This window comes from Tachypleus tridentatus, chromosome 10 (assembly GCF_004210375.1).
Source record: "Tachypleus tridentatus isolate NWPU-2018 chromosome 10, ASM421037v1, whole genome shotgun sequence".
Lineage (NCBI taxonomy): Eukaryota > Metazoa > Arthropoda > Merostomata > Xiphosura > Limulidae > Tachypleus > Tachypleus tridentatus.
Window position 1 is genome coordinate 45,307,425 of NC_134834.1, and position 12,917 is coordinate 45,320,341.

Genomic DNA, 12,917 nt, shown 5'->3' on the forward strand with positions numbered 1-12,917 from the left:
ATAACATGCCTGAAAAAACATGTCCCAAAATTACGAAAAAGGCCTAGAAGGGTCAATGACAGCACGAGTAGAAGATCTAGCAAAGGTATGTGGTGGAAAAAACAATTCTTGAAATCCCCTTTGTCACAAGTGAGAAATGTAGGAGGAAATATATTAGGTTCAGAAAAAGGTCCAGACTACAAGAAAGACACCTTTTCCAGTTGCACAAAAACAATGTCTTGTTGTCCTACACCAGACAAAAAGATACCTTTACTTGTGAATTAATAATGTGGAATGAAATGGCACAAAATCAGCAGGTGCCAGGTATGTTGCAATACTAAAATCTATATTTAATATTTCTACAACGGTCAATGTTTCTTTTTTAAAAAATGTTATATTTTGAAAGCTCAGAAGGAAAAAACACGTTTTTACACACAAATACAATACTAAAGCAAAAAGTTATGATTGAAAAATCAATGTAGGAGTTAGTTGCACAAGCAGGGTGTGACACACTCCTATCAGTGAAAGGTTGCCATTTGACTTATTTAGAGAGGAAATTTCCTTTCGTATTGGGATTGACTTGATGCTTAGGACAGGTGGAGAAGAGGTAAGGAGGAATAATTATGAAAGTGATACAGGTAAGTTGTGTAAAGAACAAAATTATGCTATTACAAAAGTATCGTTTAGAGCCTAATAGTCATACATTACCATGTAAGCAACTTGGTTCACATACCAACTTACATTAAATAAAAAACTTGGACTCTCCCACAGCCTATTTAAATGATGACATTACTACTAACACTATGTAACAAAATTTTTACTTTTTTATTATTCTTGGGAAGAAAGTGTTATGTCCCAATTGCTTTTGCCTAACGTAAATGGAAAAGACCTATTTTTCTCTTTAAACTTTGCTTTTGTGACCTGGAAGCATATAACAAAGACATGATGGGAGATTATATTTGGGAGCTGATACATGAAAGTGATATACATTACTACTCACTTCTAAACATATTTGTTCATTTATGTATAACTTTGGTATAAATACATGTAAATCTTGATTGATATGTTGTTTTATTCAGACCTCACGTAAATGAAAATGTGCAAATTTGCCCGTTTTTACATAGAAAATAGGTTAATTTCTAAATTTCATTATCCAGATCACAAAAGCAAAGTTTGAAGGGAATAATGGCCATTTTCTGTACTTTTACAACATAAGCAATTAAGAAATAACATATACTATCAAGGAACAAATTTTGTGTTACATAGTGTAATTGCCAATACCAATTGAATGCAATAATGGTTTCCAGAATGTTTGCATCTTTACAACAGAGAATACTAGTCATTCAACAGTTGGTAAACCAAATAGAAACTTTATTCAGTTTTTTTAATATTAATAACCATCACTGGGTAACCATATTCAATAGAAATTGTGTGGAAGGAACAATTCGAATATATGACAGCCTAGCAAAATGGCGGCTTCAAATGTAGATTGCCTGGCAGGAATATTTACACGTAAATATTCCCATTTCATTATATAAAATTCAGCTACACAACGATATATTGGGTGAGTCAGAAATGCAGCAACACGTGAAGATATGTTTTGCAAGCGGTAAGATGGCACCATTTACGCTAATTAAGGAAAGAAAATAACCATATTTTATAGATGTTAACCCTATGGTATGATGTTCACTGTGTAAAGAATGTTTCCTTTTAACATGTGAAAATGTGGGAAAAGGGGGACTTGGAAATAATAGTTTGTTTTTCACTTGTTCTAAATGTTAAAACGTGAAAATGTATAATGTATGCAACAGTGATATTTTATATATATCTTTTAGTGTTAATGTTTTGGTAACCATTGTAATTTTGTTTGGTTATGTATATTTCATTGTTATAATAACTTTTAGTGTTGCTTTTTATTTTAGTGTTTTCTTTTATTGAATTTTTCAGTAGTTGTTTTTTTTTTAATTTTGCGTAAAGCTACACGAGGGATATCTGTGCTAGCCATACCTAAGTTAACAATGTAAAACTAGAGGGAAAGCAGGTAGTCATCAACACTCACCGCCAACTCTTGGGCTACTATTTTATTAACGAATAGTGGAATTGACTATAACATTATACGCATCCACGGCTGAAAAGGCGATCATGATTGGTGTGACAAAGTAAACCCCGACTCTCGGGTTGCGAGTCGATCGCCTTAACCACCTGGTCATGCCGGCCGAATTCTTCAGATAAAAAACGAAGTTGTAAAGTATATTTTAACGGTAGTAATTCGTGAACTATTAGACGATGATGTAAATGAAGTGTCACTCTTGACATAAAACTGTAATACGTATGTAACAAATATGGGGTCCGGAAGGATGTGTTCCAATAAAAACATCCAAGATAAGTTTTTGAGTTTATATAAAAGACCGAGCTATTGGAGGTGAATGAATAATTATAATTTGACTGTTAACAGCCAATAGAAAAATATTTTTTTTTATTTTTGAATTTCGCGCAAAACTACACGTGTGCTATCTGCGCTAGCCATCTCTAATTTAGCAGTGTAAAACCAGAGAGAAGGCAGCTAGTCATCACCACCCATCGTCAACTCTTGGGCTACTCTTTTTACCAACGAATAGTGGGATTGACCACAACATTTTAACGCCCCCATGGCTAAAAGGGTGAACATGTTTGGTGTGAGGAGTATTCGAATTCGCAACTCTCGGAATACGAATCCAGTGCTTTAAACACCTGGTCATGTAGAGCCGAATTCTTCAGATAAAGAACGTAGTTGTAAAGTGTATTTTAAAGGTAGTAATTGGTGAACTATTAGACAATGGTGTAAATGAAGTGCCACTGGTTACTGTTAACATAAAACTGTAATGCGTATATAACAAATATGTGTCCGGATGGATTTGTTCCAATAAAAACATCCAAGAGAATTATTTGAATTTATATAAAATACCGAGCTATCAGAGGTGAGTGAATAATTATAAATTCACTGCAAACAGTCAATAGAGAAAGAGGATCTGAGGTTCTTGATTGTGGACAAACTCGTAAATGAGTTATTTTGGGAATATATCATGAAAATGACGATCCTGCACACAAAATGTTTTGAACATATTTGAAGTTAAAAGAACTGGAATGACAAAGAAAATTAGAACTTGGAGGTTATAAAAGAAATGAAACTAAAAAAAGTTAGAAATTAAAAAGGACAAAAGAATCAGATTAAAAGCGTTTGAAATTAGAAACCAAAAGAGTTCTAACATAAAATCGTCACAAAAGATTGACCCTGGTTGTTATATCAAAATAGTACCCCCATTTAATGAACATCAAAAAGATAAATACTTTCAACATTTCTAAAGTGCAACCCAAAGTTTGGAATAGCCAGAAAGTTCTTGGTAAATTTTATTGCAAATTATAATTAGAGACAAAACTCAAAAAGCTCATAATACATGGTACATTCTTGATTGACAATTGTATGAAATATGATGTAAAATCTGCCATTCTCAAAGCCTATGAACTAGTTTCTGAGACATACAGGCAAAAATTGTTTAATTATCGACAAGTAACAACCAATCTCATGTGGAATTAGCCTATGAAAAAGAAGTTTATTTTGGAAGATGGTGCTCGTGTAAAAAAGGTGAATGACAACTTTGAAATTCTGAAATAATTTATTTTGGTGTAATAATTTAAAAGATGTGTTAGGGATGACATCAAGAATTATCTTGATGAGAGTAAAGTAGAAATTTCGGAACAGGTTGTCACATTGACTGATGATGTTGCCTTTACTCGCTAAGTTAGAGCGAATACGCTCAAGCATTTTGATTCTTTTCTTATATAAATGGAGGTAGTAGTAGTTTCAGTGCTCATTCAGGTAGTTTTCGCAAGTACTCCTTTGCTCTTAAAGACCAAGAACAAGTTCGAAGTTCGGTCATTTAGGTTTAAGTAGTCCTATTTGTTATTATTAGAAGAGCACGGGTGACGTGATTTTCTAATGTGAAACTGAAAGCAAGGAATAAAAAGGTGTCACCTAATACTCTTGTTTCCTCGCATAAGAGTCATTGTGAGTCCGAACCTGTGAGAAAAGAATTTCTACCACTAGTGTCAGAGGTTTTGTATCCATTAGTAGGGACAAGTCTAATCCCATGCCTATTAAAATTACTGGGGCTACTCAGTCTTTTTATTGCAGAAAGCGCTGGCTTTTCTTGTGAGTCAGTCACTGTAGAATTTATTTTAGCCTAGCGCACTGAAGACAGCTTTGTGAATTTACCTCTGCATAAACGTTATTTACAGTTCGACTCAGTCTCAGGATTTGTTAACATATGTCTTAGGCCTAAGTTACCAATTAAAAATGTATCTTTGCTGCTGCGTAATGACTTGGCAAGTAGTCAGCTTGATGATGATCATTGTGTTATCTCGAACCACAACCCTTCTGAGACTAGTAAATTTGTTGAGGCAGAAATCTCAGATTTATTTCCAGCCTGTGCAATGACTCGAGGGATGGCCAAAAAGTCTTCAGTAGATACTGAAAATTCAACAAGGATTAAAGCTGTGTTACAGGATGATTTTATTGATTGGTCAGATATATTTATGTCGTATACCAGGAACAATGATCATTTTATGTTATCAAAAACTCTCTCTTAGAAATAAAGTTTGTAAGGGGTCTTATAGGGTATGAATGTTGAGTTGTTTTTGAAAAGACAGCTTCTTTTAGAAGAATGTAGAGATTCCGAGATTATTGTACTTGTGAATACGGACTTATCAGTGGATAAATTATAGACTGTCCATGTAGTATATCTCATTAAGAATTTTATACTCACGAGAAAATAACGCCCAGTTAATATTCTCCCCAATGAATAGTAACCTGTTCTTTCTTAAGTTGTTGTACATAAGGCATAGAGATGCGAGATTGTTTCGGTGTTTGCTTTACGTATAAATTTTCACTATTAAATTTTAGTTAAACGTAATCCGACGCCTATATTACAAATACGTAAGAATCATTACGAACGTCGGCGAATTTTATACGTAACAATATGAGCACAATATTTTTTGTAAATTAAACATTCAGGTATATAAATAAAACAAAAACTACTATGTTGCTTTTCATATATAATTAATGCCGAGAAAATCAATATGTTACCTATAATTTTGTAAATATAAACTTTTAATATATTACCTTGTCATCTGGGAACATCTCCAGTACATTTATAAGCGTTTATCACAATTATTACAGCCCTGACACAGCCAGGTGGGTTAAGGCGTTCGACTCGTAATATGAGGGTCGCGGGTTCGAATCTCCGTCACACCAAACATGCTCACCTTTTCAGCCGTGGGTGCGTTATAATGTGACGGTCAATCCCACTATTCGTTGGTAAAAGAGTAGCCCAAGAGTTGGCGGTGGGTGGTGATGACTAGTTGCCTTCCCTCTAGTCTTACACTGCTAAATTATGGACGGCTGGTGCAGATAGCCCTCGTGTAGCTTTGCACAAAATTAAAAAAAACAAACAATTATTGCTGTCAAGTATTATAGTACACAGACTGTAGCAGATGTATAATATTCTTTTTCTCGGGGTTTCGGTTTAAACACCTAAAGGTGAAGTCCTTAAAAATTCAGTCGGCCGAACAATAAGCTGGTGTTTTCGTAAAACATATATTGATGCTCACACTCGAGAACCTTCTGCATATTTAAAAATATTATGTATTATAATTCATCCCGGACGAGTCTCCGATTTGTTATGCTTCGTGCGTTGTGTATTACTATCTCAAATAACCGGACATTTAAATTTAGAAGTTCATTAAATATTAATATATATCAAGGGTATGATATTTGCCATTAAGAATGATAAACACAATTTCCTTTCGTAACACACATTTATTTGTAATAACACTATGTAACAAAATTTTTTTTTTTTGTTCCTGGGCAGAAAGTACCATTTCCCAATTGCTTGTGCCTGAAGTAAATGGAAAAGGCCTCTTTTTCTCTTCAAACTTTGCTTTTGTGATCTGAGTAATGAAATTTTCAAATTTACCCATTTTCCAAAACATTTCAGGTAGATTCAATGCTGAGTAGCTGATAGCGAATTTTCTCGAACTTACAATAATTTTCAAGAACTTTCTAGAATGTTGTAGAATTTACGAGAATTTTCTAGAACTTTCTATAGTAATATATATAAAGGGGCTCACCACTCTCCACTTCAGTTTAGTTCTAACTGCGTAAGTGAACACATAGACCGATCTGATTTTATCAGAGATGGTATCAAGAAGCTGCAAGCATTCTCCAGACGCATTCTGCTATGTGTGTGGCCAATTTATCAAGCGAAAAAGTACTCTCTGACAGCATCTGCTAAAATGTGTGAAGCCTACAAGCACATTTCGGTATGCCTGTCAGGGGATCAAAACAAACCCTGGGCACCTCATTTTACCTGTGAGAACTGCAAAAAACATCTAGAAGGTAAGACGGACAATTTTTGCTTGCTTGAATAGTAATATTTTATATTATACAAAGTTTAGACCTTTTAAAATTTAAATATCTTTTTATTTTTTAATTTCCAATAGTATAGAAAAAATATCACATATAAAACATTTTGTATGAACTTCTTACACATTAGTTGTGGATGAAATAAATTTATTCTTCATAATAACAATTTTATTTTGCTCTTTTGCAGGATGGTACAGAAGGGAAAAGAGAGCCATGAAGTTCACTATTTCAAAAATTTGGCGTGAACCCACTGACCACTCAAACAATTGCTACTTCTGCATAGTGGACCCTTCCATACGTCTTGCTGGCAAGAATGCATCTGCTATCCGGATCTTCCATCATCCATTGCCCCAGTGCCACACTGCCCTGAGCTCCCTGTACCCACTCTGCCAGAGAGAAAGCAGCCAGCCTTAGAAGAGAGCAGCAAATCAGAAGAGGAGGCAGACGTTGAAGATCCAGATTACAATTTCAGAGGTGCAGCTGACGAGAGAAACCCATACTACCCCAACTAAAGATATCTTAATGACTTGATCAGAGATTTTGCTCTAACAAAGTTGAATGCCGAGACTATATTTGGGGGCTGATACGTGAAAGTGATTTACATTACAGTCGCAAATCTCAAGAATCTACTCATTTATAAACATTTTTGTTCATTTATGTACAACTTTAGTATAAATACATGTAAATCTTGATTCATATGTTGTTTTATTCAGACCTTATGTAAATGAAAATGTGCAAATATGCCTGTTTTTACCTAGAAAATACGTTAATTTCTAAATTTCATTATCCAATTCACAGAAGCAAAGTTTGAAGGGAATAATGGCTATTTTTTGTACTTTTACAACATAAGTAATTAAGAAATAACATATACTATCAAGGAACAAAATTTGTGTTGCATAGTGTAGGCGTTAATCACAATTATAGCTTGCGAGGCCTATAGCACACTGACTGTGGCTGATTAATAATAACAATAATAATAGTCTTTAATGCTTCTGTGTTATATACACCAAGCATGCGAGATTCTTAAAATTTCGACAATGTTCGAGTATGCTAGCGTTTTAGTAAAACAAATATTGTTGATTTTTACTTCCAAAAATCATCTCCAAATTTCGAGTACAGGCGGGATTTGCGTAATACACATTCAACAATATAAACTGCTGGCCAAAATCTTAAGGCCACTGAACATAATGAAAAAAGATGCATTTAGCGTTGTTAGACTCAACCACTTATTTGAATAGAGCTTCGAAAGATGAAAATAAAAAAAAAACAAACTTTTTACCATTTAATAGGGAAAATGTGAACGAATGGTGGGATTAATCGTAACGCTCTCAAAGTTGAAAGAACGAGCATGTTCGGTGTGAAGGGGATTCGAACCCGCAACCTTCAGATTACCAGCCGAAAGCCTTAACCTGTCGGCCCATGCCGGGCCTGCCCATTTAGCCAACTTTTTTGTCTTTCCAATCGCACTCGGGTAGTTGGCAGTGCTTGATTTGCCTAGCTTTTCTGCGAGTTTACACACTGTTGTGCAAGGGTCTGTCTCAATTGTTTCCCTTAATGTTTTGTCATTCGTGATCTTCAAAACTTTTATCTCCATGTCGAAATTTTGGAACCAATGCTGAACTATACGTCCAATAACAGAACCATGGCCAAATGCCTGGTTGATGTTCCGTATAGTTTCGGTAGTTTGTTGTCCAGGTTTGAAGTCATAAAGAAAAAATCAGACAAAAGTCCTTCTTGTCCATACTGCTTTGGGGGTTGCAAAACTTACTCTGAGTAGAATTGAAACAAGAGACAATTAAGACACCTTGTAAGCGACGAACGCTGGATTAAACCAACCAACCAAGGATAAGTTACTTAATATTTAGCTTCTAAATGTCATCGTGAGAATTCCGGCATTCATTTCTGGACAACCTTATAATACAGAGTGAAATCTCACAGTTTGAAAGCTTAAGTACTTTCAACGCTATTTCAACTTTAATTTATACGTGTCGTTTACCGAGTATCATGTATGAGGCTTTAATAACATTAGGAGAAATATTTTATCACGATAAAACAGAAACAGTCTTTTGGGATGCACGCATCAAGCAGTTCGACAAAAGGAAGCAAACTGCACCAATGAATAATTGTGAACTGGAACTAGCCACTTAAAGGTGCACTGAAATATCAACATTATGCTAAATACTATTTTCAGTTAGTGCATTGTGCTAAAAAAATGCTAGAAGAAATACTGAGTAATTTTTGTGTGACTTTCAAAGTCGTGATACTACAAATAACTTGTCTTTCTTCAAAGATAACTAACTGACAAATGATACTCATTATTTTTGCAGTAGAGCTCATTTAGAATAGTAGGTGTAAAATACATTTTATAAAGGCGGGTTTTGTTTTTAATATCACCTTAATGAATTCATGATTTATTTTGACAAACAAAATTTGTTTTAAACTTGTTTGGTATGCATAACAAAATTGCATGTTGTTGAACGTGCTAGTAGCAGTGATGATTTTAATCTAGCTGCAATGGTGTGTTATCTTTATGCCTTATACAGTGATATCATTAATACTTCAGCCTAGCTGTCAACTAAATATGGGTACATCATGCAATCAAATCAACATTTCTTCTCCTTTTATTCCAGTGTCCTCATTTTTCCTACATTCGACCATACTACAAAGGTAGAGACCTCAATGTCACTACATTTTTGTTAACCTTTTTACTCGCTCATGCATAACCTTATGTGAGATTGATTTCATTGTTTTATCAGTTACTAGTAGCCCATATGGAGGATCTGGTCTTTAACCAAAGTTGAAGTGCCGTTTGCTTTTGTATTATTTCTTTCTCACAATAAATAATTGGATGTTTTAAAAATAGCATAGTCAGGTTACTTAACACGTTATTATTCAAAGTTCACACTGTCAAAATTTTATAACCTATCAAGATCTCTATTATTCTGTAGAATTAATCCTCCTGGCCACTATTTTTCGCCCACATAATTATACATATCATTTCTTTAGTTCTTCTCTCACTTGAATTGGTCCATAGCTTGCCATTTTTTGTAAAGCTCAATGACGATGACTTTATAATACCACTGTATCAAAGTCAGGGGCGTAGATCCTGGGAGGATGGGTTGATACATTCCCCCTTCATTTTAGGTGGGGGTATGGTGCATACAATCATCCCCCTACAGTTTGGTCTGTTGAATTGTTTTATTGCATCACAGGCCTACAAATTGTGTTTGTTACTGCAAGCCAGTTACTAGTACTACAAGTATTAATGCAGATAATCCAACAACCTTAAGCAAAGGAATAGAAACTTGCCATACAGAGGAAATACCATGTTAATCAGAGGACGAGTCTGAAAATGCTTGTGCAACTATTGCACATCAAGAACCACCAGATAGTTGTGAAACAAGTTTGTGCAGTAATGAAAAATCTGACATTCCACAGGTACAGTGTGGAAAGCCATATCATCCAGACGCACAACTAATACCGTGAGGGAAAGCAAAATCTCAACTTCCAGGGCAAGTGATTTGATGAGTTCCCATGGCTGCACTTCGACAATCAGACTCAAAAAGTCATATGCTTTCATTGTGCCAAGACAAAAAATAGAGGCCTTTTTACAGGGAAATTGGAGAGGCCAGTGGAGTATACCTTCATATCCACCAGTTTTTGCAACTGGAAAAAGGCAAAACAGAAATTCAACGAATACCAATCCTCCTCTCAGCACAAATTCGCTATATCTCCAGAAGGTTCACTCGATGTAACTCCAGTGATTGTCCAGCTACATGATGGAAAAAAGCAGCAGCAGGAAGAATGCAAAGGAAGTCTAGCCAAAATATTCAGAAGTTTTCGTTTCTTACTGCGTCAAGGTTTAGCATTACGTGGACATACTGATACGGAGGGGAACTTCCTGCAATTAATGAAGCTTCTGGAAGAGGAAGATCCTGAGTTGACGGTTTACTTGTCAAAGAAAACCACATTCACATCACTCCAGGCTCAGAATGAAATAATGGAGATGTTCAGTCATCAAATATTGAGGAACATAGCACACGAAGTGCAGCAAAGTAAAATCTTTGCATTAATGGTTGATGGCACTCAAAATGTTACAGGTGCCGAACAGGAAGCAATATGTGTACGATATGTAGATGAGAACCTTGACGTCCATGAGACATTTATTGGTTTGTATAGTGTTTCCAATACATTTGGTGAAACGATATCCTCGACTATACTTCATATACTGACTAGAATCAATTTACCACTGTCAGGATTAAGAGTACAAACTTATGATAGAGCCGTTAACATGAGTGGTGCGTACAGTGGATGCCAGGCAAAAATAAAAGAGAAGCAACCGTCAGCTTAGTTTTTTCACTGCGGAGCACACAAGGCTAATTTAATAATGCAACATACAGTTGAAGCTTGTGAATGTGTACGAGATTCTATCTAGTGGGTACATGAACTTGGTGTCTTGCTTCAGAGGTCAGGAAAATACAAGACAATCTTTGAAAATATTGTATCGTCAGACAGCCACAATGGTCCAGTTAAATACATCCGCCCACTGTGTCCAACACGCTGGTTGTGCCGCCTATTTGCAATTACATGTGCTAATGATCACTACAGTGACATTGTTGATCCTTTGTCTGAATTAGCAAATGAAAACTCGGATGTAGCAGTGAAAGCACGAGATATGCTGGACAGATTTGACAAAGAAAAGACAGTGTTAGGATTGTTGATGGCTCAGCATCCATTAGCTACATTAGAGGAACTAAACTGTGCATTCCAAGCAAAATCAGGGACAGTATCTGGCATGATTGAAGCAACTGCAATGACAGTTGAGCAATTGCAGGAATTGCGAACAAAGGAAAATTACAACAAGATATTTGATAAAGCTGAGAAAAAAATAACTTCCCTAGATCTGGTGCCTATTGAACTACCACGCATTCGCAGACCCCCCAGAAGGATCACAGGTGATGGCTCAGCACACTATTCTGCAACAGCTAGAGAGTACTACAGAAGCCAATATTTTGAATTTGTGGACACAGTTATAGAACATCTGACCACTAGATTTAATGCAGACAACAATGACTTGAGGCAATATCTGGTACTTGAGAACATGATCACATCTGGCAAGATTGACATCTCGGTTATAAACTTCTATCCAGAAATCTCTGCACAACGGCTCGAGTTTCAGTTGCCCATGTTCAAAGGAACAACAAAGCAGTATCTCTGAAAGGTGCGAAGAATGCTTACTGTAAAATGCATGAAACAAGCAAACAGATGTTTAGTGAAGTGTTTCTTCTCATGAAAATTTGAGTTGAAGATGGGTTGAATACGTGGTTAAGGTCAACTATGTCTCACTGCCGCCTTAACCATGTGGCAATTTCTCACACAAAGATGAGGACGACAAGATAAATATAGAAGAGCTTATGAAAGAATTCATAAACAGATCATCAAAAGAAGGTATACGCTTGGGAACATGTAGACTATAGGACTAAATGAATCTTACTTCAATGAAAAGTATGAATAATTATGTGCTACATTGTATTGATGTGTAATTTTCAAGAGTTCGCAAAGACATTTTAATTATTTTTATCAAACAACAATAACAGTTTTTCAGTAGATATAAACTTATTAAGGGTAATTACTAATTTTATTAATATTTGAAAACGTAATTCATGCATGAGTTATTAGTAACCTTGTCAAGTATAATGGCCATCTTTTATACTGTGCAGTGTGCAGGAATAAATTCATGTGCCAGTTAATTTGTGACACATTTGTCTTTATTCTATTAACATTTTGAAAACTGTTCACAACACCTCACTTATACAAACCTACATGGAAACCTTGAAGTATCATGGCAACAAGATTACTCTGCGACTGCATGTTTACAGCTTTCAGGTTCACGTAATCGTAGATTACCAATTTGCAAATTGAACAGTCCACAAAGTGGTTGCAAAAATCATCCACTCCCATCGGGTGTAAAAATTCTACGCCCCTGATCAAAATGTAAGCATAGAATAACCCCGATGCATGTCAGAACCACCTAATGGATGTTCTAAACCTCCACTGAGGAAAATTTGTAACCTACTATTACCTTTATTGTTATCATTAACAGCAGTTTGTTATAATAAAAGTAATAATAGATTATAGGTTGGCCTTGTTTTTTTAACTTGACTTATCTCCACATTTCGTGTTTTGGCGTTTATTCACATAGAAAACGTTTTTGTTATGGAACACATACGCACTGCAGACACTTCCTGATAAAACAAAACGGTATAAACCATTCTGCATAGGCATAAAACGGTAAAAAAATTCTCAAAGTTCTACTTGGAATATCGTTCTAACAGATGTTAAAAACATATATTTTCTGTGATAGCAATTTTATATTAAACACGCACTAAAATGGATCAGATGCACGAAATTAAAAAACAAACAAAATACTTTAAAGTCTTGTGTACCATGTTTTGTTTCGAAAATTTCACGTAAAGCT